Below are 25,476 nucleotides of genomic sequence, written 5' to 3' on the forward strand. Positions count from 1 at the left end.
CCTGTTAATTATGATGCTCTGAGACTCTTAAGATGATAAATGCAAGGAGTGACCCCAAAACATTCTCAATGGAGCTGAGAGCAGGTAGCGACAAGTGTTGTACTCGGTGGAGTGGATTCTTCTAAGGGTTCCAGGCACCACTTGACCCTTTTGTTCATCCCTGTGTAATAACAGAGCTGACTGAGACTCACTGTAGAGTCTTGCTGCAGACCAGCAGATCTGAAATCACTGATCACCAGGTCTAAGCATTAGTCCTGCTTGGGACAGTGTCTCTCATGAAAAAAACTGCCCAGTCTGCGCTAGCAGTGAGGCTCCCACACTAACACCCACCTCAGCCCCCCCCACCTGCCCCATCCCTGGGCCCCCATTTCCCCATCCTCCCTCCGGTGACTCCCTCTGTCTGTGGGGCCCCTCCCCCCACCCATCCCACCTCCCCGTCCCATGAGCCAGCCCCAACCCCCTCCTCCCTCCTCCTCCCCCCATCCTCAGAGCCCTGCCCCTGACCTCCTCCTCCTCCCCCCGTCCTCAGCGCCCCTCCCCCAACCTCCTCCTCCCCCACCCTCAGCGCCCTGCCCCTGACATCCTCCCCCCTCGTCCTCAGTGCCCCTCCCCCAATTGCCTCTAACCCATTTATCCATTGCTGGGCCCCACTTTACCATCTCCCCACTCCCCCAGTCCTTCCCTGGGTGTGAGGTTCCTCATCTCCAGTCTCTGCTACCCCCCAATCTGCCGGGTTCCCCTTTTCAGCCACTGTGGGGCCTTGCAACCGCCCCTGCCTCTCCTTGCTGGGGTCTCTAAATCCCCCAGTCCCACAGTGCACTCTGGTTAACACCACCCTCCTCTCGCCCTAATCCCCCTAGTCCCTTCCCTTGGGTCCTCCTGGACACCCCAACCCACAGTGTGAAATATTTAGGAGTGTTTTAAAATTTCAGTGCTCTGCATTTTTCTCCTGCCACTGTCACCTGGCAGCTCAGGGATGTGAGATTCTCCTCCATTGCGTTTCTGCCCACGGAAAAAGAAGAGAGATCACACTTCAGCACCTTTGTAAGTAAAAGCAGCCTGGAAACAAACCAACTGTCTCCAGAGTGTGTAGTTTGTGTTTCTTTTGTTGCAGTTGATGTGTGCGCAGCATGCACGGTGTGTGTGTGTGTATGTGTGCAGTGTGTGCAATGGACAGGGGCATGGTGTGTGTGTCTATGTGCAGTGTGTGTGGTGGAGAGTGGCAGTGTGTGTGTGTGTGTGTGTGTGTGTGTGTGTGTGTGTGTGTGTGTGTGCAGGGCCGGTGCAAGGAAGTTTCGCGCCCTAGGCAAAACTTTCACCTTGCTCCCCCCACCCCCAGCCCTGCATTAGCTCCCCACCCTCCGCCCTCAGGCGCCTCCCCCCCACGGCAGCTCCCTTGCTTGGGAGCCATGCAGTACCTCCCCACCCCAGCTCACCTCTGCTCCGCATCTTCCCCGAGCACGCCGCCCCCGCTCTAATTCTCCTCCCAGGCTTGGGGCGCCAAACAGCTGATTGGCGCTGCAAGCCTGGGAGGCGGGAGAAGTGGAGCAGCGACTGTGTACTCGGGGAGGAACCACTGTAAAAAAAAAATTGGAGGCACCGCTTTTTGGCACCCCAAATCTTGGTGCCTTAGGCAACTGCCTAGTTCTCCTTAATGGTAGCACCGACCCTGTGTGTGTGTGGTGGACAGTGGCACTGTGTGTGTACGCAGTATGTGTGGTGGACAGTGGCACTTTGTGTGTGTGTGTGTGCAGAATGTGTGATGGGCAGTGGCACTGTGTGTGTGTGTGTGTGAGAGTGTGTATGTGCAGTGTGTGTGTGGTGGACAGTGGCATTGTGTGTGAGTGTGTGTACGAGCAGTGTGTGTGGAGGACAGGGGCAGTGTGTGCTCACACAGGAATTCATGGGGAACTCACCACCCTTGGCGCAGCATTTGACTTGTCCTCGGAGTGAATGTAGCACTGTGGAGTGTCAGCCACAGAGCATCTTCTGACAGCTCAGAGGAGCAATTGCAGAGAACGTCCTTCTCAACCCCAGGCTGGAAAATGCTCAGTGAGTTCTGTGGGCACGGAGCAAAAGATCAGTGTCTGACACCTCCTGCAAAATGGCCTCTCTCTGCTTTAATGGTAGTGAAAAAAATGGCGCCCTGGGAAAACAAGCATAAGGCCCTTTCTGGAAAAGGCTGAAACTTTTTTGCTGGAATTAAAAAAAAAATTCAGTCTGACTGGCTGTTAATGACCCTTGCAGAAAGTCCTACTTCTTGCCCACTATGCACATGAAAGAACCATTTCCATTTCAGTGCCAGAAGAAAGGAGACCCAGAAGAAGCCTCTGTGCCTCAGACACTTCCGAAATGCATGGGAGGGGTCAAATAATCAGATCAAATATTACAGTCCATTATGGGGTGTGCATACCCCGCACTAGGCAAGAAAGGGTTAATTCCACACTATGGCTGGAGGAAGTCCTGCCCCTCAGACCCTGCTGGGCATGCTCCAGCTGCTGTGTCAGTATAAAGGAGAACAGCTCAGCTCAGTCTGGGCTGGCCATTGAGGAAGACGCATGCTTGGTGGAGGCTCCAGGCCAGGAGCCGCTACAGCCCCTGACTGTGGGACCAGAGATCCCAGGTACCAGACTGGAGACTTGCTACCTACAGTCAATTGGTGGGAGTCAAAGTTCTATGGAGCTGCCAGTGCCAGGGAACCAGAGACCCTGATGATAGATGGACGACAGCTTCAGGAAACAAGGTAGGAAGTGGTCCGGGAGGTAGAGTGAGTGGTATCTCATACCAGTGTAAGGTCAGCATGTTTCAGTAGGATCCTGGCTGGCTGGGTAACAAACGCACTCAACTTGAGAGGGCCTGGGGCTGGGACCCAGTGGAGTCAAGTGGGCCCAGTTCCCCTTAATCCAGACACTATCCGCATTTTGAAGCAGCCCCCTGATCTGGCCATTAGGCCTTGCAGACCTGAACCAAAGGATGGCCATGTTGACTCACTCACGCAATCCTGAACCCAAGGACAGCCATGTCGACTCTGGACTTAGTGCACCTAAATCTTGAGTTCAAGGACAGTCCGACCTTTCCAGTAATATCTCACATGGCCCATCTTGCATAAAACACATCTTAGCTGTGCCATATGCATATCATAACAATATATCTATGAAGAATATGGGGTGCAGGGTCACAGCTCCTCTGGCAAGGCAGCAACTGGCAGGGACCAGAGGAAGCTAGAGAGAGCTCCTGGCTGGTTGCTGGGACTTGCAGGCTTGAGACCCTGAGAAGAGGGTGAAGAACGTGCTGGGGCTGCGGGGAAGCGGCCCAGGAATTGAGCAGCACTAGAGGATGAAGTTAAGGAGAGGAAGTAGAAGCTGTTATGTACAGGATCCCTGGGCTGGGACCCAGAGTAGTGTGCACCTGGATACCAGCCACTCACCACTGGGGAAACGGCTGGATTGGGAGACACTTCTCCACACACCCGCCTACGTCACCCTGGAAGGGAGGAGCACAGATCATGGCACGGCCGGATGGCCGAGTCATAAAGAGGATGCTGCAGTACTTGGACTGAGGCAGGTCTGCAAGCAGTGACAGTGATGGACAAGGCACCACCAGGAGAGGGAACACTAGCTGAGCAAGCTAATCCCTGAGACAAACAGTAGGAGGTACCACCCTGGCATCACCCATTACAGGGCCTGAGTGCATGTCCTCCCCTTCCTGGGGGTCTGGCCAGGCTCTGCCAAGCGAGGCTCAGCTGCTCTGTGAGCCTATCTAGGGAGCTGATACCACACAGACATATGAGTGTCCTCAGGGCAACACAGTTGCAAAAGTGAGTAGGGGCAGGCTGCAGCGCACACTACACTTGCTGGCTCAGCCTTGTGCATGCTGGGGTGGCCACCTCCCCGTTGATGAGACCTGGTCCCACGTCTTCCTAGAGCTCCAGTCTGCCCTGCTGCCTCCCCTGTCTGTGTTGCTGTGGTCTGCTCTAGCAGCTGACTGGAAGGGGCGCATTGGTCCCAGGCCACGTAGCCATGAGGTCTGGAAGGCTGAAAGCAGGAAGAATGGTGCCTTCCTAGCCCGCCCAATATTCCATAATATACTTAAGGAAAATATTTCTCAATGAATTCTCAGTAAAAGATCAGAAACCGCCAGTGTCTGCATCATGCTACGGGCATTGGGATTTTCTTTAAATTTGGCAGACCAACCTAACACACATTTGAACCTCTTCTTTTCACACCGTTGCTCATTCTCAGGGTCTGCTTTGTCTCCAGACAGATCCATTCTCTTTCAGAACAGCCTTGCTCTTCCTGTCTGTTTCACTCATGGACGTGTCAGAGTAAACACTCCCCTTCACTCTATTCTCAGACAAACACTAGTATTAATTGTTTGCAACTGAGGGGTTTAGAAGTAAAAGATAACATCTCTGGGGGAGCGTTCCCAAGATCCAGCACTTTGTGTTCAAACATCTCCCAGCTTCCTTGGTGAAAACAAGACCAAGGTTTCTTTGCAGTATACAGGAAGTTTACACCCCAGGTGGGACTTGAACCCACAATTTCCAGCTTAGGAGGCCAATACCTTATCCATTAGGCCACTGATGTACAACTGAAATGGCAAAAATTCTCTCTCATAAATGCACATTCCTCACATTCACTTAGAAGCCAAATACCCCTTACTGCACCTTACAGAAATGTCTGCATCCCCTGGCAGCAAGGCAACTAGGCAAGTGACTGACAGAGCTGAGCACCACCTTTCTGCCAGCCATTTTTAGACAAGAACCCCACCCTAGAGTCACCCTTCCCTCCTTCAGCACCTCCACGTCCGTGGCTCTGAGTGGCAGTAGGATAATTAGGGGGAGAATCCGGGGCTGGAAGCGGGGTAAGGTCAGCCTGTAAGGAGTAACCAGGTGGGGCAGACCGAGGGGGAGGTTGTGGGCTGCTGGTCAGTTGTTGAGATCTGAGCTCTAGATCAAAGCTGCATGGTGACCTGACACCAGGGTTACAGGGCTGACATAGTGACCCCCTAACTGACCTCGATGAACCCCAAACCCTTGTTACTAAGGGCATTGAGTCTCTGTCCCTTAATAACTTCTGGGAGCTCCCCAGCAGGCTGCAGGCATCAGCCGCCTCCTGCCTCACAGGTTAGACTCTTGGGGCTGTGCCAGCCACCCCCTCGCTTGAAGGCCCAGTGTAGGAAGAAGGAGACCTGGTGCTGGCAGAAGAGGGTTTTGATTAATCTACCTCTATTAATCCACAGACGCTGTGTCACTCTGCTGGCTTTTCTTCAGCAGCACCTAGTGGCCCTGGCTCCAGGCTAGTGCCTGGTGAGCTCTGGCACTGGCAGGAAGTGCTGTAGGGTGCTGAGCAGCGGCCCTGGCAAACAGCTGCTGGTAGGTGTCTCTGTGGTACCATAGGTCAGTGAGTTCAGCTGTTAATGGAAAGGAGGGGGGTTTATGCTCCCCCAGGGATGCCACTGAAGGCCCCTCATGGGCTCCTCAAGGTCTGCTGGGAGCCGTGATGTTCCCCTTTACCGCCCCGAAGGCTCCCTCTCGGACACTGTGGGTTCACCTGCTGGCTGGAAGAGTGTTAGGGCTGCGCTGCAAAAGCCCATCTCCCGACAGCCGTCCTAGAGGCTTGGGATTAATCCTCAAAGCCGAGCACAAAACCTTCAGCCGGGAACATTTCTCTCCTTTCCCACCTCCGCCCAAGTGGCAAGGGAGAAGTGGACGAGACACGTTGGCTCAAAGATGCCTCCTTCCCACTTCCCTGTATGCTGTGCAAGACCCTTGGCCTGCCTCATTGCCTCATCAGGAAAGTGCGGCCATGCTACCCAAGCCTAAGTCACGTCCGCAGCCTGGCCTGCCCTGGCTGACAGCGCGCAGAGCCACGTGAGTCAATCGCAGGTCGAATCGGGAGCCTCAGCTCTTTCCCCTGACAGCCACACAGCACTGCCAAGCGTCCCGAGAGCCTCCCTTGTGTTCTCCCGCAGCAGCCACCTGCCGGTGTGGGTGGGAAAAGGGGACGAGGAAGTATTGCGGCCTCATTCTGGGACAGGAGGCCCTCACCCTGCCCAGGCCTGCCTCTTGCCTTCAGCCCAGGCAGTCAGAGGTGCCAGCAGGTCCGGTGCTTCCATTTAGGCGGCCTAGGCAATTGCCTAGGGTGCCAGCATTATTGGGGGCGGCATTTTGCCCTGGGGGGCAGCAGGTGGCTCCGTTGGACCTGCTGCAGTCGTGCCTGCGGACGGTCAGCTGCTCCCGCGGCTCTGGTGGACCTCCTGCAGGCACGGCTGCGGCAGCTCCACCGGAGCCGCTTACCAGCTGACCCTTTCCTCAGGCACGACTGTGGCAGGTCCACTGCAGCCATAGGACCAGCGCGCAGGGCGGCAAAATGGCCATCCGCCTAGGGCACTAAAAACACTAGCCGCCTCAGCCAGGAAATAAGGAAAAGGCGATGAATAAAGAAGTCAGGAAATAACAAGGAAATGAAGAGGGTTGTTGAACGGGTTTCTGTCCAATTTACCATCTTCTCAGCTACCGCTCAAAGTTAAAAACCTAAAGTCGACCTATCGGCCTAAGTACAGATGGTTAGATGGGAATTAAAAGGAGCTGCTGTCACAAGTGTTAGGTGCCTGCACGCAGCATGCAGAGCGTTTAAAAACACTGCAATTAGAGGCTCAGATGAAACGTGTGCCCTAAATCAGAAATGACAATAGGACGACCAGCAGAAAGCCACTCTAGGTAAACGGCCGAGGAATGGAGGCTGTTAGAGGCAAAAGTCATTCCTCAAAATTTGGAAATCAAATCCTAGTGAGGATAATAGGAAGGTGCACAAACTCTGGCCTGTTAAGTGTCAAAGTGTTACAAGTCAGGCCAAGAAAGAATCTGAGAAGCACCATGCTAAAGACACAAAAGCTAAGCATAAATCCGGTCAATGCGAGTAGTGGTCTGTCCCCACAGAAAGGTGAACCCCCTCTATGGCTGGAGTGAGCTCCTCTAAGCTGACCTCACTACAGACCTGTGCCTGGTAGTGCTCATTGTAAAAGTGTGTCCTCTGACGGTTGGGAAAACGGGACCAGCGGTCCTCAGGCCGGCTGACACAATTAAAATCGTCCCCCCAACAACAAATATCATGCAGTCCAGAGGAAGAGAGCCTTTGATCTTCCCTCTCATGGCTTAACTGGGGACCATACACACTAAAATAGCAGTAACCAGTGCCACAGAGCACAAAGTCTACCAGTAATGCCCTCCCTGGTCGGAGCTCCACCACCTTCTGTACTCGCACCGCGAATGTGAAAAACAAGACTCCAGGCCATCATTCTTCCCTGGACAGGGGGCCCTTCCTCCAATCACCCTCTGCCTATTGAGCTACCCTAGAGTTGTTAATGTGCATTTCCTGAACACCCACCATGTCCAAGTCCAGCTGCTCCAAGGCACTGAACATCAAGCACCCTCCTCCTGGGCCCCCAAATCCCTTCCACCTTCCACATGGGCATTTTCACAGATGCTCCTTCCCTGGTGCTGCCCTTCCTCAGCTGCACAGAGGAGTTTTCATCCCCAATCCCTGGCTGTCACTGCCCAGCAGCCTTCTGGCACCATTCCTGAGGGTCACCCTGCCTTGCTCTCTTCCTGCCATGTTGGGAAAGACAGCTCTCATCGTTAAAGTCAGGTGGACCAACTAGGGGCAGAAGCCCATTCTGGGAACAGCTTTCTAACTCTGAGGGTAGTTAAGCTCTGGAATAGGCTCCCAAGAGTGTCTGTGGAGTCTCTGTCCTAGGAGGCTTTTAAGAACAGGTTGAACAAACCTCTGTCAAGGATACTCTGCATATACTTGGTCACATAGACAACCTGCTCTGGCTCTGGTTCTCTCCTTCTGCTCCCTGCCTGGGCTGACTGCTGTGGACACTTGGTCCCACATGCCCCCAATGCATCGTCTCTGCTTGGCTCTGCTTCAGCAGAGAGGGTTGGATTTCATGACCTCTCCAGGGCCCTTGCAGCCGTACAGCTCTATAATTCGATGCTATCGCAATACAATATAAACAACAACAAAAGTGGAAACACCCCAATCTAACATCTAACAATTCAGCGTGAACTGACATTCCACAGCACAAAGTGACAACACGTAGGAGTGCAAAGCCTGACAATTCAGCACCATGCAAATGAACGTCCCATGGGGCAAAATGACGCACTGCAAAAGAGCTCAGCTCAAACCAGTGCAACACAAGCCAGTACAAAAACCATACAACACGAAACAATGCATCAGAGTGCAAAGGGACACTGTGCAAAACAGCTCAGCATGGAACAGCGACACAGCACAAACCCACACAACAGAATCATATAGAAAGGTAGGGCAGGGAGGGTCAGGGCCAAGTCTCCCTAGGCCACCCCGACAGGTGTTTGAAGAACAGGAAACAAAGGGCACCACAACTTATGTTTTTTGGATGAGTCAAGAAAAGGGAGCAGCATTGTCCCCCTCGGGTAGCCCCTGTTCAATTCCAGGTCAGAAAACAAAACTCTTCTGCAAGAATATCCAAAAAATGTTGTGTTTCACTTCACTTCATAAGTACAGTTGTGTGGCAATTAAATGATGACTCTAAAGTTTCATAAAAGTGTGGGAAATGGATGTATCAGAAAATGGCTTGGAATGAAGGAAGACAAAAACTGATGGGTCGAGAGAACAGGCCCTGTTTCCCCCTGGTTTGGAGCTTCTCTCACAACTACTGGAAGAGAAAAGCTAAGCAAATGGTGTTCTATTGTTGCAAAGGAGATTGAAGTGAGGCCATTTTCTGCAGATAGAATTAAATGGTCATGTCAGGAGTGGGATTTGAAACCACGTCTCCATGCAGAGACCAGAACACCCAATGGATTGGAAAAGAACGAAACTTATAACTAGCACTTTAGACCAGTCCACCATCCTGATATTATAAAGAATGTGACTTATCAACCCTAGTTTCCATTAATAGTTGATGAACTCTTTAGGGAGGTCAAGATGGCACATCTCTTTCAACTCCTAGAGACCTTCTACAGCACAGCTGATTTTTAGACACACTCATCTGGACCTAAAGTTACATGTTTCCTGGAGCTCCATGAGTTCTGTGGTGTTGGAATCTCCCTGTTCACTTTTTAAGTGAACAAAAGATGGGTGCTGGCATTCTGAGAGAGTAATGGTGAACCTCAAAATCCTCCCTTGTGCACCAGACAGTTAAGCAACCAGCACCCACCACCTCTTCTATGATAGCATCCTGTCTGGGAACAACTCACTTACCAACAGCTGGGGTGTGAAATCCTCATTTCCTTGCTGTTCTGTCACTGTAGTCCCCACTTTCCTATTGCTTGTCTGTATAATCTCTGTCTGGTTCTGTAACTGTTTCTGTCTGCTGTATAATTAATTTGTTTTGTGTAAACCAATTAAGGTGGTGGGGTATAATTGGTTAGATAATCATATTACAATGTTAGGATTGGTCAGTAAAATGATTGGTTAAGATAGAGCTAAGCAGAACTCAAGTTTTACTATATAGTCTGCAGTCAATCAGGAAGTAAGGGGGGAATGCGAATGGGAATTGAGGTAGGGGAATTGGAATTATGTTTTGCTAAGGGGGAGAATAGGAACAGGGAAGGGAACGGGGTCACGGGCAAGCCTCTGTGGTGTCAGAGCTGGGAAGGGGGATGCTGAGGAAGGAAACTGGAATCATTGCTTGCTGGAAGTTTACCCCAATAAACATTGAATTGTTTGCACCTTTGAGCTTCATGAATTGCTGCTCTCTGGTCACGTGAGAAGGACCAGGGAATGGGAGGGTGATGGGATAAACCCTCTAACAAGTACGTCTTTCAGGGTGTGAAACCCCCCAGAACCAGTATAATTAAGCTGACCTAAGCCATGGTTAGATAGTGCTAAATGGAAGAAAAAACTGTTTTGCCAATGCAGCTATTACAGGGATGGAAAACCCCTCTCCTCACTCACTGTATACTCCACAGTGCTACAGCAGTATTTTAAGCATAGCCAGACTCAGAGGGAGTGCAGATCTGGCTCCATGGATAGTCAGGCAGTAAGACAGCAGCAATGACAACACACTAATGCTTCCATAGTTGGCAGGATTCTAACCTGTGTGGGGAGACCCCAATGGATCTCTAGTCCACCACCTTAACCACTCAGCCACAATACTTGATGTACAGCTGCTGCCCTACACGATGAACCTGTTCTCACAGAATTGTCACTTCAAATGGCTCAGACCAGCTCCCCCAGCACACTCACGGCTGTGCATTAGTGTAATTGTGCCCATGGTGAACAGCAAGAGTTCCTGCCCATTTCCCTTCCAGCTGGAGCATGATTAGTGTGTTTGTGGCTAACGACATTGCTATAGATTGTTGTTCATTCCCCACACTGACAATTCAGACAGTCCCTTTCCAATTCGAATCTCCACCATATCATTCCAATAGCCAGGGGCAGGATTTCTCTGGGGCACTGAAATGTTTCAGGGGATTGGTGTGTGAGCTCAGCCTTGCATTCCATCCCTGATGTTTCATGGACTAACAACAGCAGCAGAAAGAAAGAGCCGAGCCAATATCTCCCTGTAGGGTGCAGGTGGTCATGTCCCCTCTGTCTGACCATTGCCATTGCAGGACAGAAGGGTTCACTGGAATCGAATGCCCTGGCTCAGACAAGAGACTCAGGGAGGTTTTACTGTTATTGGATCTGTGCAAAGGAAATTGTGTCTCTGTTTGAAATTGAGGCGAGAAATGAAACGTCCACATGGTGGCCCAGTGTCTTAAGGAATGTGGGCGATGGACTCTGGCTGAGAAATGATTTAACAGGAATTTGTATCAATGTATTGCCCTGATTAAAAGCTATGGCTGTAAGGTGCCACTGTTGTTAGTACTTGAACCTGCGTGGAGACACCCGAGTGGGTGTCAAGTCCATTACTTAATGAGAGGTAGTTGATTATTTTGTCAAGACCCAAATTTCTTGTTCAAGGTCTAGTCAATGTCTAGATGACAGAGAAAATAATACACTGATGATAATAAGAAGAATTTAGAAATATTTACAGTTGCTATGGGCATAACTATGATGATTGTTTCATGTTTCACTCTTTATATCTGACACCGCCATCATCTTTCCCTTTAGCCTTGTAGTTTACCAAGAGTAAAACTAAACATCTCTTCAGATATAAGGGAGTGTTGTGTTCATTCCTGCTAGCTACACAGAGGCTTGATGTAGCTGCTTTCAATCCTCCGGCTCTGCCCTGATAAGTAACGTTTCAGAGTGTCACTGAACTGAAGGAGGGAGATCATTTTTTGACAGATTATGCTTCCTCTTAAGGTGTTTGTCTGGCTGGCAGCCCTGCTTCCCAGGTCTCTCCTGAGGGAAGAAAGTTTCTGTGAAAATACTAAAACTTTTAACAGAGAGGAGGGAAAAGCGATGGTCACATGATGGGCCAGTATGTACCACAACATGATTATTTTATGTGGGATGACTCTGAAGATTGACTGATCTCCACTTCCTTGGATTTGAAGAGATGTTTAGTTTCGTACTTGAGAACCTGTAAGGCTGAAGCAATTTTATGGATGATGACACTATGATTGCAGGGTTATTTAATGTTGTAGAAATCATTAAAAACACTTAGTTTCAACTTGAGCTGCCTGTTATTAAAGGCTGGTTTCCCCACGTCAGTTCCATAAGCTCTGCTAGAAAGGCCCTGGGTTCTCTCCTGCCTTGGTGGGAGCTAAAGGCAATCATCCCCTGCTGCCCTTGGCTTCAGGCTGATTTTTCTGGGGAGGGGATGTGGAATTGGTTTGTTTGCTATTGAGAAGCGAGCCAGGCCAGTTCTCAGGGAACGAGAACTCCTAGCATCTTCCCAGCCCAACCCAGGCTGCTGCCCTGTCCCAGCCTCTGTTCCCCTGGGAGCCCTGCTTGTTTGACTCTAGAGCAGGCTGGGAGCAGCAGCTGAGGCAGAGGACAGCCTGGGCTGGGCAGATGCTAGGAGCAGAGCACCAGAGCCCTCTACTGGCTCCCTCCTCAGCAGCAAACAATCAGTCCCCACACACACCCTGGGACAGCAGCCTGGAGCCAAGGGCAGTGCCCAGTGGGGGGTTCTCTTTTTCCTCTTCCTGGGGTGAGCAGGGACCTGGGGGTGTTTCTAGCAGGGCAGTTGGAACTGAATTGGGGAACAGGCTTTTAATAACAGGCAGCTCAAGGTCAGACTAATTTTGTTACAATTTTCTTTATAATGTAAAATAATTCAAAAGTAAATGGGCAGGAATGATTGAAACTCTTTTCCCCTGTCACACAAAGAAATGGCTTTTGGCTTTTCATGATACAGGAGTCAGGTTCGTTCACTGTGCAGAATCAATGTGCACAGAAGCCTGTTGTGTTTCATTTCTTAGTTCCACTGCCATCATGTGGCCACTTCCTTCCCCTCCTTTTCCAATGCGCAGAGCCCAGTTCCTGCAGGGAGAGAAGGACATCTTTCTTCTTTCCTTCCTCAACAGCCCCCTTCCTTGAAAGCCTTTGCTGGGATCTGGGTGGGGAACAGCCATTCCTGAGGATTAATTTCACACCATAATTGGGGTTGATATATAGATTTTACAGCCAGACTAGATCACTAGGTACCTCTACTCTGACCTGATCCAGAACAGAGTGCAGAGAATTTTACCCAGTGACTCCTACACCCACCCCAAGATCTTCTAGCTGAACGAGGCGGGTTCATTCAGAAAGTCATCGTGTTTGGATGTAAGGTGTGAAATGATGGGGAAATTGGCCCTCTTTCAAGTTTCAATGTTGTAACTTCTACACCTAGACCGGGGTGGCCAATCTGAGCCTGAGAAGGAGCCAGAATTTCCCAATGTAACTGCCAAACGTGCACCTTTGTATGCAACTACTGAGTCAATTGTGAACCTTCCCATCATTATCATTATCTCTTTGATGGGCACCTCTGTTCTGTGCCTGAGTCTTGTACAGCTATGAAAGGCTGGTAGATGCCAATATTTCCCTGTCTTTTTAACCTGCACTAATACCAGGCCAGCCAGGGCTGGGAAGAGAGACAGAGCAGCAGGTTTCCCATATTGTATCCATTTCCCTTTTTCTTGACTAGTTTCTCCTCTGCATAACTTGTACTTCTTTTGCTGTGAGATTGGCTAACTCAGCTGGTAGATGTCAGACTTTTAATCTGAGGGTCCAGTTTCAAGACCCTGGTCAGGTAATAAACTACTCACTATATCTTTAAAAATTGTTCTTCTGATGTCCTCTTTGGTGTTACTTTTTGTCTTCAAGACTGTGCCTTTCCTAAGAGGGGCTTTGTGTGTGTGGGTTTGAAGGGGCAACTTCCTGACATCCTCTCTGTCCTTGCAGCCTGGAGGAATAAAGGCCTCTGGGCATACAGCATGTTCCTCCCCTGCATGCACACGCACACACAGAAAACACAAACAGAATATCTCTAAGGAATTAGAATCACCTGCTGCCTTCCTCTATCATGCTGGATCCCCAAATGATGATGCTCTTCAGCCTAAACCCATGTTCTCTCTACTCTCAGTGCCCCTCAGTCCCAATCCAGTGCCCCTCCTGTGCATACTGCTCCTCACCCAACCAGAACCTACTCCTCTTCACCCTTCTCCTCTGTCCCAACCCACAGCCCCCTCCTTTTACACTGCTCCTCAATCCCAACGCACAGGTCCTCCTATTCCCAGTGCCCCTCAATCCCAAACCACTGCTCCCTCCTTCCCTCCAGCAGCAGGTGCCTCAGACTCCCTCAGGAAGATTTTCTTGCAAGGTTTTGTGTATGAGTCTGCATGTGGATTTTACAGTGCGTTGGAAATATGTTGCGTTGCTTGCCAAAATGATCACTTTTGGCTTTTGTTGGATTCCCAGTCTCCTTGTTATTGGGACAGGAGAAATAAAGGGTTGTTATCCTTGTTGTGTGAATCAAGGGCAGCACAACTGTGCTTGGCAGACCCCGACTGAGGGACTCACCTTCAATTCAATAGCACTTGCTAGGCAGGGGACAAGGGTTCCAAGTACCAAGTGGGCTGGGGTCCCAATACTAAAATTTAGGTGTTAAACCAGCTTTAGGACAGGGTGGCAGTGGAGGGATGAGTGAGTTCCTAGACAACACAGTGAATACGGTGCCTTCTTATTTTCCCCATTTTCCACTCAGGATGGCAGGTGAACTCTACAGAGGCACCTCTGGGCTTGCACTGACTAAGGACAACAGCTGTGTGAGTGGGGTGCCGGGGGGGGCTCATGTTTAAGGACTTTTGGTTGCTGGATTTACAAACCGTACGGAAAAGGACACTGCCCAGCTTATTTGGGGGTGGGTCTTTTCCTCATGGTTTATGTTTATGTGTTGGGGCTGCTGACATGACTTCTGCTAACCTTGGGCTTACATTGCAATGTAGACATATCCTAAGAGGGCATCTACACTGTGATAAAATCCTGATGGCCTGGATGATCTGATTTGGGCTCCTGGGAATGGAACTGGAGCCCAGGCTTGGAAACCCTCACCCCTCGTGGGGTCTCGGAGGCTGGGCTCCCAAGGCTTTGGCCGTGGGGTGGTAAATTTGCACTGTAGACATCTCAGCTCAAGCTCAATATTGGGCTCTGGGAGCCCTCAAGGTTGGGAGGGAGTTTAGCAAGCAAAAAATGTAAAATGGCAGTGGAGTAATACCTGGACTCAATGGTATTTCTCCATGGTCTGTCTGCTTTGGGGCAGGGACAATAACACGTCCTGCTGCATTTGTTATTTCAAAGGGTGGTTTAGGATTTTCATCTCACACACGGTGCATGAAGCAGGGCTCAACCCTTGGTGCAAACTAAATGAGCTGCTCACAGATTGGAAGCCACAATGAGCAATTGGTGCGAGAGCCCAGATCTGCCCCTGTCCCAAAGGGAGGGGGTCATCTGTGAGAGGCTGGACCACTGACCTATCAGCTCTTAACTCCCAAACTTTCAGTAATTCTGTTATCAGTGCCTGTGAGTATAATTAAAACTGCCATGTTGGACCGGACCAAAGGCCCATGTAGCTCTGTGTTTTGTCCACTGGCAGCAGCCAATACCAGGTGCCCCAAGAGTTAATCAACAAGGCACCACTGGGAGTTGAACCCAGGATCTCCTGCTTACAAGGCAGGGGCTTTAACCAGCTAAGCCATGGTGCCCACCTGTAGTTAACTACAGTGTCTGCCCACACCTGACTCCCTGCCATCCTCACTGGGGCCTGACAAGCTTTGCTTGTGTTTGGATTCTGCAAAGCAGAGAAGCAGGTGAGCTTTTCCTTGCAAGCTGTGTGTGTGTGTGAATCTTTGACCAGGTCTGCACTACAAAGTTATTTCAGCATCATTAATTGCTCAGGTGTGTGAAAAAACACACAACACTCCCTCGTTCAGCAGCTTTTGGCTGGTGCACACACTGCAATGCCACGTCTGGCGACAAAACTGCCCTGTTTTGGTGACAAAATAAAACCACCTCGATGAGAGGCCTAGAGCTTTGTGCAGCAAACTTAAAGTGACAAATTGTCAGTGTAAATGCTGCTGGTCATTATAACACCATAACTGGCCTCCACCAGTATCCCATAATGCCCACTGTGAACTCACCTGCCCTGCATTCCTGCTACAGAGGCTGGGCCCCTCCCCTTTCATAGCTCCAGAAAGTTCTAACAGCTGAGCCGCTATCTGCCCTGGGATTAGGTTGATATACTGCATTACCAGCCTAAGTAACGTAATTACACCAACCTAATTTTGTAGTGTAGATCTGTCCAAAGAATCACACACACACCTTGGGAGCAAAACTTCACCTGCTCTCTGTTTTACAGAAGCCAAACACGAGCAACGTTTCTCAGGGCCCAGTGGGGATTGGCAGACAGTCAGGTGTGGGCAGACACGATGCTTTAAGTAACAGCAGGTACCATGGCTTAGGTGGTTAAAGTACCTGTTTTGTAAACAGGAGATCCTGGGTTCAACTCCCAGTGGTGCCTTGGGGAGTGGCTTTTGGGGCACCTGGCATTGGCTACTGTCAGAAGACAAGATTCAGAACTAGATGGACCTATGGTTTAAATTACACGCACAGGCACTGATAATAGAGTTACTAAAAGTTTGGGTGTTAAGAGCTGATAGGTCAGTGGTCCACTCCCCTCAATGCAGTTTTACTATTTCCACTTGCTAAACTCCCTCCAAACCTCTGTAAAATTACAGTGCAGACATATAGGCTTGAGCCCAACCTCTGAGGCCAAGGGTGTTTTGAACTCAGGCTTCAGTGTGAACACAAATATCTGCACCACAGTTTTTAGCCCCTCAGCTTTACGTCTATGAGCCTAAGTCAGATGAGCCAGGCCAGCCCTGCTGCCATCTTTATCCCAGGAGAGATGGACTCTAAGGGTACGTCTCCATTGCAATGGAAGCCCAGGTGTGGCACGCTGTGCTCAAAGCAGCACCCTGGAAGCCCCATATTCACCACTCTCATATAATGATCATATGGTTTGTACAAGTCTGCCTTGTGAGGATGGACACTGCTTGATTCACATCCTAGCAAAGGAGCTTCCTAAGAAGCTGGATGAAAACATGAAAGAAGGGTAGAGACACCATGACTTGGCCCTCTCCCCCATAACTCAACATCTGGAAACACACCTGGAGGACAAAGACTGAGCTGAACTGTTTCAGAAATCAGAAGAGAATATTAATAATACATTCAAACCAAATTCCCCAACCAGACTAGTATTGGTTTCTCAGCAGGATTCCTGGGCCCAGCCTTGTTGGGGTTATGAGGACTCTGCCACACATGAGAGTAGAAAGAGCATCCTTGGGGTCAGGCAGGCCTCTGGTAAGGGGGTGGGGACTCAGATCCTTTCTCTGGCCAGTTGCACCAGGGTCATGTATAAACCAGGGAAGTTCCCCACAATAGCCAGACCAGAACCCCCTGTACACCTGCCCTCTGTACTCATTGCTTCTCTGTCTCTCTTCCCCTCAGCTCTGCTGCTCTCCCTCTGAGCTTTCTCAGCACCTGGCCCCACAGCGCTTCCTGCCAGCCAGAGACTGCTTGTTCTAGGCCTGTTCCTGTGGATGTGGCCTCTCTCCTGATTCCTGAGGAAATGGCCATGGATTCTGGGAATCAGCATGTGGCTGGTGGACAGCACCAGGAATCATTTGGCTCTTGGCACACAAGGCCACTTAAACCTGAGTTTTTAGACAGGGGCTTGAACCCTGGATCTTAAAATTAAAAGCCTGATGTTTTACCAGCTGAGCTAGTTGAGACCATTTTCCCCATTCACCACAAGAGCAAGCAGGTAGGCAAAAGAGAGGCAAAAAAAGGCCCAGGAAACCCTCCTCTTTTCTGCACATCCACTGCCTGTCAGCAGGATTCCTTCTCCTCCTTCCTCCTGTGACTCAGTGTGACTAAATCTCCGCACCTAGACAGCTGGTCCATCCGCTGCACCCCTATCCCCCCATGCCTGAACCTCCCTGCCAAAGCCCTGCACCTGGCTCCATAGAATTAAGTCTCACGTATTGCTGGGAACTCGACTTCTTGTGCCCACAGAGTATCGGCCCCCCTCAGTAGATGACCTGAGAAACACACTGTCCGACTTTTCCAAAGAAGTGCTTGGAGTTGTTTTTTTGTGTGTTACCACGTGGCCTAATGGATACGGTGTCTGAGTGTGGATCAGACGATTGAGAGTTTGAGTCCCTTGGTGGTTGTGTTTCTGCAGTTTTACCATTGTGCTGAAAGTTCTGCTCCCTTTAGGGCTGGAACCTCTTCTTGGGCGCTCAGGCCAATGCTCTGGCTTCAGCTAGAGCCCCGGGAAGGAGTTGCGGTTGGGCATCACAAAGGCTGGGACATGAGACCCAGGTGCTTCCAATCTAGCCTTTGCCCTTCATGATTTGCCAGAGAAAATGGGCGGCTGCCCAGGCTAGCGTGTGCGCCTGTCCCTGTGCTGGAGGGTACTTGCTACATAGCGTCTTCGGAGCCTGGGTGTTTCTCTGCTTCTCGCAAGCTGGGGAAAAGCCTCTTGGGGTAAAATCTCCTGCCCCACTGCAAAAGTGAGCACCTTGAGTGGGACCAGTCAGAGGCCCCACCATGGGGGCTGGCCCTGCTTTCCTACCAATTTATGATGTTATCCACAGAGCATCAGCAGCTGCCCCGCATGCTGGTGACCTTCAGTGAGTGTTTGGCATGGCAGGGAGCAGCCTGGCTGGGTGATTTTGTGCCTGTCTGAAGGCCACACCTAGGCATGGTCCTGCCCTCCTCTAGCCCTGACCTCAGTTGCTCTGTGGCTTTTAAGCCTTCCCTTGGAGCCATCAGCACCAGCTGCCTCTGCTCTAGGTGCCCAGAGGAGGAGAGGTTTGTGGGGTCACTTTTACAGATGCCTCTTCCCTGCACAGAGGAGCTTCCATCCCCAATCCCTGCGTGTCACTGCCCAGCAGCCCTCTGGCACCATTCCTGAGGGCTGCCCTGCCTCACTTTCTTCCTGCCATGTTGGAAAGACAGTTCTCATTATTAAAGATCAGGTGGGCCAACTAGGGGCAGAAGCCTGTTCTATGTTTTCCTACTGCAGAGCCCAAGCTCAGGAACTCCCCTTGGGTGCAGGCACTGCTGTGCTCCCAGAAAACAAACCACCCCTGCACAAAGACGGATGACAGGGCCTGCCAAAGCCCGGGATTGAACCAGGGACCTTTAGATTTTCAGTTTAACACTCTGTAATAGTCAGTGCTTCCCTTCAGGGCCGGCCCTAGAGGGGACTGGGACAAATCCCCCCCTTTCCTCCTCAGGCCCTGTCCCTACTCCACCCCTTCCCCCAAGTCCCCACCCCGTCCCGTCCCATCTCTTCCCTTCCTGCACCTTCCTGACCCATTCCTCTCCCACCCCCACCTCTTCCCGTCCCTGCTCCTTCCCCTCCCCACCCAGTGCCTCCTGCACCCCACTGAACAGCTGATCACTGGCAAGTGGGAGGCACTGAAAGGGAAGAGGAGGAGCTTGTCAACAAGGCCTGTAGTGTGTGTGTGGGTGGGGGGAGGTGGTTGTCAGTGGGTGCTGAGCACCTATTTTTTCTCTGTTGGCTCTGCAGCCCCATAGCTCCCATGGAGTCGCTGACTTAGCTTCTTTCGCACTCTAGAGAGAGGAGCAGAACCAGGGCTATGGCTGATCTGTGGGGCACCAGGTGAGTGGCAGATGCTTCAGGTGCTGAGAGTTTGCCTGACCCCTCAGGGACACAGTGTGAGGTGGTGCCCCAGGGATCTCTATGAAAGGAGCAGAACAGGATTTACTTGGGGTGGGGAGAGAATTGAGAGTGTCTGAGGGGGTTGTACAGAAGTGTTGCCCTGATGAGAGACTGGCTAAAACACAGGCCATGCTGTGAGCAGGATTCGCACCTGCACAGGAGAACCCTATTGGATTTCAACTCCCACATCTTAACGACTTGGCCATCATAGCTGGGAGTGAAAAAAAATTCCCCAATGCCAGAGAAACTGGTAAAGAATCACAATGACCAGGCATGAAGTCATCTGAACTACAGAATTCCCACCGCAAACCTGGCTCCCAAAGCACGGGGGGGATTTGGGGTTTGTTCTCTTTGCTTAGCCATGTGCAGTCGCAAAGAGAGCGAGTTTAAAAGTCTCCCCTCCCACAGTGCAGGAATGGGAAATGATTCTCAACTTGAAGCCTGATGTAGGGTGACCAGACGTCCCGATTTTATCGGGACTGTCCCTATATTTGCTTGTTTGTCCCACATCCTGACCGATCGGGACCCTGGACAAACAAATAACTTTGTCCTCTTCTCCAGCACACAGGCATAGTCTGGAGGGATACTTGCCCCCCCAGCTCCACCCCCTCATTCCCTCATTAGATACCTCCCCTAATCCCAGCCCTGGTGCTGCCCCCAGCCCCACCCCCTCACTGCCCCATTGGATCCCTCCCCAAATCCTCGCCCTGGCCCTGCCTCTTCCGCAAGCACGCTGCATTCCTCCTCCCTCCCAGGTGTGCACATGGGCCATGGCCATGGCCGGGAGCGCAGCGCAGAAGCTGCTCCAGCCCTGCAGCCTGCGGGGCAGCGTAGTGGGGCTGGGGGCAGCACGGAGCATGCAGGGCCCAGGTGGGCAGGTGGTGGAGACACAAGTGGGGTGGACACGCTCCTGCCAGGAGCTGCTTGGTTCACCCCTTGCCTGGGAGCTGCAGGAGGGGCCCGGATCATGGCTCGGCTGCAGAGCTCGGAGCCCAGGCTGGGCCCAGGAGTGAGGGGATGGGGAGCTGGGGGTGTAGCGGGAGTTGGAGCCGAGAGTTGGTTGGAGATGGGGCTGTGCCACTGCCGCTTGGCGGCGGGGGGGCCCTCCAGCTTTTATTTTTGCTCCGCCCCCCGTGTCCCGATATTTCATCTTTGACATCTGGTCACCCTAGCCTGATATGAAGGAGGATGTCTGGACCAAGGGGCCAGGGACTGGCGTTTGCTAGAGAAACCACTGTCAAGTTTTAGCTAATTAGGACAAGTCAGCAAATAAGAACAACTTCAGGTATCAGTAACTGCTACAGGTTGCAAATTCCTACATGTAGCCGTTTCTGGCACTACACCTGCACATCTCTGCTCCCCGGCTCTTCTCGGGCTCCTGCTCTCTCCTTAGCTCTGCCCCACTCTCGCCCAGGCAGTTCCAGCTCACATGGAGGATGGGACCCCCTGGCCTGGTGACTCTCTCATTACACTGCCTGGCCTGTCAGTGCAGCTGACTTGGAGCTTTGGCCTCTCCACATTGTCCCTGGGGACTGTCAGTCTCAGGGTCCTGATTTCCCATTGATCCTTCCACCTTCTATTGGTGCTGGGAAATAGCCAACCAACCGCCCCGCACACACACACACTAAGTTTTAGTAAAGGGCCAAGAGCCCCCTTACACAAGCCAGCCCCATGAGGCTCACTGATGTGCAGAGAAGGCAGCACAAGCTGGTCCCATGGTGTAATGGGCAGCACTCAGGACTCTGAATCCTGTAATCTGAATTCAAATCTCAGTGGGACCTTGTGTTGGCTTGTGGTCATAGGCGGCAGGTTATATACATTTGCAGGGCTCGGGCTCCAGCAATATTTGGAGCTGGGTCTCTTCCTCTGGCCCTGGCCCCTGCCAGCCACCCCTTCTGCTGCATGTCTCCCCCTGCGGTGCTGTGTCCCTGCCTGACAAAAAGCAGTATGTGCCTGTCTTCTGCCTGCTCCTGCTGCTGGAGTAGAGAGATTTGGGCAGAACTGCTGCCACAGGGTCCTAGTACCTGCCATCTACTAATGGCAAGGCAGGCTGCCCTGAGCCTCTCCAATGCCTCCCTCCCTCTGCCCCAATCATGAGCCCCTAATCCTCAGCCCCAGCCTTGAGCCCCCTCCTGCATCATGAATCCCTCATCCTCAGCCCTGCACTCCCTCCTATCCCCAAATTCCCTCCCAGAGGGTGCACCTCTCACCCCTTCGTACAACCCGAGCCTGCACCCAGCACCCAAATTCCATCCCAAAGCCTGCACCCTAATCCCCAGCCCAGGATCAGCACCCCAAACCCCTTCCCAAAGCCTTAGGCAGGTGGGGGTGGATTTTGGGGGGCAGAGTTGGGGGGCAGGTTCTGGGCTCCAACAAAATTTCTACAAACTTGCCACCCATGCTTGTGGTAAAGCCCCAGAGCTCAATTTCCCTGTCTCCAGCTGTGTAAGAGTGAATCTTTCCCCTCCTGCTGGGTTACTCACACTTCCTAGAGCCAGGTCTTTGGCTGGGATGGCCACAATGGGTTAGGGCTCTAGAACTTGCTACCCTGATAGTTGAGATTCTTGCTGATTCACCTGATATCCACAAGCTTGGCCCTTGTGCTTCCTACCACACTTTTCCTCTGGCTCACATAGCGCTTGAAGAAAGGAGTGCCAGGGCTGGGATTAATAGTCAGGGCTTGGCAGGAGGGAGGAAGAGTCCCAGGCTGGAGCCCCACACACCTTCCCTCCTCTGGGCACCTAGAGCAGAGGCAGCCCAGCTCTGTCCGCTGGATACCTCGGCAGAGTAGGTGAGTTCATGTAAATACAGTCTGGTCCCAAAGCCTCCACCCAACCCTGGTCATCAGTAGCTGCCAGGGGAGAGCTCATTCACACCTCGCTTACAAATCATCATTTGAAATTCTAAGGTTGGCCAACACTGCCGAAGCCAATGCACCGACATTGTCAACAAACACAACAGCTGGGTGAGGAAACCCGGCTTTGTCCAGACTTTCCAAACCTATTTTACTTTCTCTGGTACAAGTAGTTTTCAGACGTTGTATCTGCTTTTAAAGTGTGTGTTAACGTTTCAATTTCCATTCAAATTTGCAACCAATGACAACATTGGCAGCGCTGCATGTAACTACCTGACCACTGAGGGAGGGGGTGTTGGGGAAATTCGGGGAAGGGGTGCACAGCCCCCTGACTGGGGGCTTATAGGGAATGCCCAGTTTCACTGAATTGAGTCTCCTACTGCAGCACCTCAGTAGGTTACATCAGAGAGGAGCTGCAGTGTCTAGGCAGTGGGATGCCTGTGCCTTTAAGAGCCCAGCCCTGGGAAGCCCATGCTGAGAGGTGCTGCCTGTGAGAGGGGAAATAAAAAAGCCCTCTGCTCACCCCACCCCCATGTTTGCAAACACTGGAGTCTCAGCCACCGGGATAACTGTTACCCCTCGGCCCCTGCCTGTGCCAGGATTTAACCCTCTGGCAGCGCCTCCCTCTGGGCTTAACTCCGGCTCCTTTCCCCCTCCCTGACTTTGCCCTTCAGTCCCTCTCCTAACTCTGCCTCCAGCTGCTTGACCCCCCGACCAGTCAATTTTCACCCCCTGCTCAGACCCTGGCCACCCCCTCGTCTGATTTGCCCCCCTTTGCCCCTTTTAATTCCTGTAAAAAGTAGAGGGTGCTGAGTCCCATTCTTTGGAGGGAGGGCTGGGAGCCTGACCCCTGCCTGCCCAGTGCTCAAAGTGCCCCATGATCTTGTGGATGTTTGCTGAGTGCTGCAGGGTCACCCGAAGGGGGAGAGAGATGCAGTTAGGAGGTGATGCAGCCAAGGGTGCCTCACCCAACACTGAAATGCAGCCACCTCTGGGGTGAGTTACACAAGTCAGCAAATGAATTTGGAACAAGAACACACTGAAAGTACCGAGGTAGCTGCAGGAGGTGGAGAAAACCAGAAAAAGCAGTATCCCTGGATCGCAGCCCTGCCCCTCCCCCACTTTACCTCCTAATCTCCACTCCCCTCCCACATTTGAGGGGAGAACCCACGAGTCCTGGTCCCCAGCCTTGCCCATTCCCATATTTTGATATGGCTCCATCCAACAGCTGCCCCCACAATTGCAGAGCAGTGCTATGGGGCACACCGGGGCCTGCCTGTTTGCACAGGATGGGCAATGCCAGTGCCCCAGGATGGGAGAGACCATGCTAAGGGAGAAGCAGGGAGCAGACAGCTCCCATGACAGAGAAAGAAACGCTAGGGGGTGCTATGCTGCAAGGAGTGAAGGGGTTGGCAGGGAATGGGAGGATCTTCCCTCACACCTGGTGTGTCTGTCTCCCTCCCAATTCCTCAACCAGCCCTAGCCCAGCCCAGGCTAATCCCAGCCCAGCTACCAGGGTTAAATTTGGCCTGGATTCCCCAGCTGCTGGGGGTGGGGCATGGGGCTGAGAAGAATGAGCCTCTACTCCCCCTTCCCCAGACACAGTTGCATGGGCACAGAACAAAGGAGCCTGCAGCACTGCTGCCTAGAGGAAACTGAGGCACCAGCCACTGACAGACACATCATGGCTCTCCTCATCCTCATCCTCTTTCCATATACAACCTGGCCAGGGGAGGGTGGGGGTAAACTCAGGGAAGTTGCATAGTTAACCTGTGGAACTCCTTGCAAGAGGATGTTGTGAAGGCCAAGATTATAACAGGGTTCAAAAAAGAACTAGATAAGTTTATGGTGGATAGATCCATCAAGGGCTCTTAGCCCGGCTGGGCAGGGACGGTGCCTGTAGCCTCTGTTTGCCAGAAGCTGGGAATGGGCAACAGGGGGTGGATCACTTGATGAGTCCCTGCTGTGTTCATTCCCTCTGGGGCACCTGGCACTGGCCACTGTCAGAAGACAGGAGGATACTGGGCTAGATGGACTTTGCGTCTGAACCAGTCTGGCCGCTCTTATGTCTCCCTTGGAGCAGCAGTGACACCCAGTGGGCAGTCAGAGTAATGCACAGAAGGTGTTTTTTTGGGCGCAGCAGTGACACCAAGTGGCCAATCAGGGTAGCACACAGAGTATGTATCCCTTGGAGCAGCAGTTGACACCTCCTGGTCATTCAAGGTAATGCACAGAAGGTGTTTCACTTGATACAGCAGTGACACCCACTGGTCAGGTGGTGTAATGCACAGCATGTGTCTGCCCTCTACGAGCAGTCACGATAAGGCACCAGAGTGTGTTTCCAACCAATCTGGGTAAGGCACAGAGCATGTTTCCCATGAGCAGCAGTGACACTCAGTGACCAGCAGGAGTGGCATCAGACTCTTCTCCTTTAGTGGGGGAACTGAGATGGGCTAGACAAAAAAATTGGGGGGCTGTGCCCCCCATCACCTGGTCCCATCCTTCATGGAGGCCATGAATCTGCTCCTTCTCAGTTAAAGGCCAGGCTCATCTCCTCTCCCCCGGGCTAGGGTTTGCAGCAATACAAACTCTATTAAAATAAAATAGTAAACACGGTTTACTTTAAATATTCTAAATCTGTCCAAATTTTAGTACTGAATCCAAAGTTCTCTTAGAGATCAGTAACCAAAACCTAAATGAAAAATTGAAACAAAAACAAGGCTTAATTTAAAACCCAAACATTAAGGAAAACTTTGTTTGTAAAAATAAAAACTTACAAATGCTGTAAATTAATAATTTCAACATTTTATCAAAAAGTATGCTGCAGCAGAATGATAAAATAACATCAAATAAAGAAGCATGACCACTAAAACCTCCTATAAAGGAATTGAATCCTTGAATACTGGTCAAATCTGTATAAAAATATGCAGAACTATGTCAAAACTGGTGTTGCAGGACAGCCATTCGATCCAGAAAATGTCAACTGAAAGCTCCAGTCCAACTAAAAAAACCAAAACAACCCAAATAAACCAAAATGGTCACAGCCTGAAACAAACCTACACAGAAGCAAAATTAAACCTGTACCAACATTGGAACAAACGATGTAAATTTCTAATTCTAACTTCTTGTTTCTCCCAGGAGGAAGGTGTTTTGCACCCCAGTAACCAGGCTGTCACTGCAGCTTTCCTTTCACTAAATAAGATTTTTACCAAATATAAATTGCCCTCCAATTTCTCTAAGAGAAATTGAAATTGTATCTTTGCACTAATAGTCCAAGTGTGCATGTCCATCCCCTCAGAGCAACCCCCCACACCCTGAGGCCAGAGGAGAATCCCAACTGGTTTGTGCATTTGTAACCCTGGGGCCTGAAGCTGATGAGAGAAAGGGAAGTGAGCCATCTTGGAGCTTTCCGATACCACCTGCGGGGAGCACAGAGATTTGACTGAGTG

The 25,476-nt window shown here is 51.3% G+C and overlaps 1 protein-coding gene and 2 non-coding genes across 3 annotated transcripts in view; 1 reads left to right on the top strand and 2 right to left on the bottom strand.

Moving 5' to 3' along the window:
• The window catches only part of LOC127041580 (uncharacterized), a 166,578-nt gene that overhangs the window by 11,348 nt on the left and 129,754 nt on the right, over nucleotides 1–25,476 (bottom strand). The gene's annotated exons all lie outside the window — the stretch shown is intronic.
• TRNAT-UGU (transfer RNA threonine (anticodon UGU)) lies at nucleotides 15,051–15,124 on the bottom strand. The gene has a single exon. It is a non-coding gene; the product is annotated as a tRNA-Thr (tRNA).
• Nucleotides 15,866–15,939, top strand: TRNAT-UGU (transfer RNA threonine (anticodon UGU)). Its single transcript has one exon. It is a non-coding gene; the product is annotated as a tRNA-Thr (tRNA).

The sequence above is a fragment of the Gopherus flavomarginatus genome (assembly GCF_025201925.1).
Source record: "Gopherus flavomarginatus isolate rGopFla2 chromosome 13 unlocalized genomic scaffold, rGopFla2.mat.asm SUPER_13_unloc_3, whole genome shotgun sequence".
Classification (NCBI taxonomy): domain Eukaryota; kingdom Metazoa; phylum Chordata; order Testudines; family Testudinidae; genus Gopherus; species Gopherus flavomarginatus.